Source organism: Limulus polyphemus, unplaced genomic scaffold, assembly GCF_000517525.1.
Source record: "Limulus polyphemus unplaced genomic scaffold, Limulus_polyphemus-2.1.2 Scaffold2164, whole genome shotgun sequence".
In the NCBI taxonomy this organism is placed as follows: domain Eukaryota; kingdom Metazoa; phylum Arthropoda; class Merostomata; order Xiphosura; family Limulidae; genus Limulus; species Limulus polyphemus.
This window is the reverse complement of record NW_013667774.1, coordinates 159,812-161,207: the sequence shown is the minus strand read 5'-3', so window position 1 is coordinate 161,207 and position 1,396 is coordinate 159,812. Positions and strand designations below refer to the sequence as shown.

The 1,396-nt window shown below is 36.5% G+C and overlaps 1 long non-coding RNA gene across 1 annotated transcript in view; it reads right to left on the bottom strand.

Annotated features, from left to right (window-relative positions):
• The window catches only part of LOC111087448, a 76,503-nt gene that overhangs the window by 36,209 nt on the left and 38,898 nt on the right, over positions 1-1,396 (bottom strand). The window contains exon 2 of the long non-coding RNA XR_002612133.1: positions 1,199-1,258. This is a non-coding gene — a long non-coding RNA (uncharacterized LOC111087448). The remainder of the gene's footprint in view (positions 1-1,198; positions 1,259-1,396) is intronic.

The following is a 1,396-nucleotide window of genomic DNA, read 5'->3' as shown; positions in this document are numbered from 1 at the left end:
ACAGTACATATTGTTGTAGTAGGATGAGGATTATTGCGCTACAGTATATATTGTTGCAGTTGGATGAGGATTATTGCGCTACAGTATATATTGTTGTAGTAGGATGAGGATTGTTGCGCTACAGTTGATATTGTTGTAGTAGGATGAGGATTGTTGCGTTACAGTACATATTGTTGTAGTAGGATGAGGATTATTGCGCTACAGTATATATTGTTGCAGTTGGATGAGGATTATTGCGCTACAGTATATATTGTTGTAGTAGAATGAGGATTATTGCTACAGTATATATTGTTGTAGTAGGATGAGGATTGTTGCGCTACAGTTGATATTTTTGTTGTGGGGCGAGTGTAGTAAATACGTATCGGAAACAAATTTAACAACAAATTAAGATATTGGAATACTTGTTTTGTTTGTTTCAGTATTTCACCTAAAATTGGCGCACAGCGAACTGTAATTTTGAATTGATTAAGAAGATAAAAGGAGATTAGTCAACAGCACCCACCGAAAACTGTTGGGCTACTGTTGTCTGGTCAACAGCACCTTTCAAAAACTCTTAGGCTACTGTTGTCTGGTCAACAGCACCTTTCAAAAACTCTTGGGCTACTGCTGTCTGGTCAACAGCACCAACCAAAAACTCTTGGGATACTGTTGTCTGATCGAATAGTGGCATTTGACCGTCAACTCTTATTACTCACCCACGACTTCAAAGTGCAGAGCGCGTTTCCGCAGCAACTGATCACAAACCTGAAATCTTCGGATTCACATGGACCAATAAACACACCTAATAATAATAACGTAAACATACTTTCTTAGAAAGTAGTTTCAAGGTAGGCTTATAAAAAGAGCAGAGAAAGTTTGATTTCATGAGTACTTTCCTTCTTGGTATGTTGTCCTAAATACATATTGATAACTTTCATTACAAGCTACTCAGATAAAACACTTGAGACAGTGACGTTGATAAGTAAATGACACGATCTATAAATATCTAATAAAATGTCTTTATCCCAAATTTAATCCATAGTAGCCCATGTTACTTCCCGCAGAAAGTTGTATCTGTACCCCGAGTTTGGAGTCTGTAGCTTTAAAGACGTGGCCGTGCATAAGGAACATACCCACAGAGAGATAGAAAGACATTCGCGCTTATATATATATATAGATATACACATAATATGAAGATTGTACGTCAAACTGACCTTACCTCAGACTGGAGGGGAAACTGTTAGATGCTCCCTTGGTTTGGATGATATTCAGTCGGAACCTACAAAATAAAACACTGCAGTAACACCTCTAACAGAGGGATATGTTTAAATTAAACAGATACGTTTAAAAAAAGGTGTTGTTTCAAACTAAAACAGAATATGTTAAATACAATCTTATAATATAAACATAAACATCA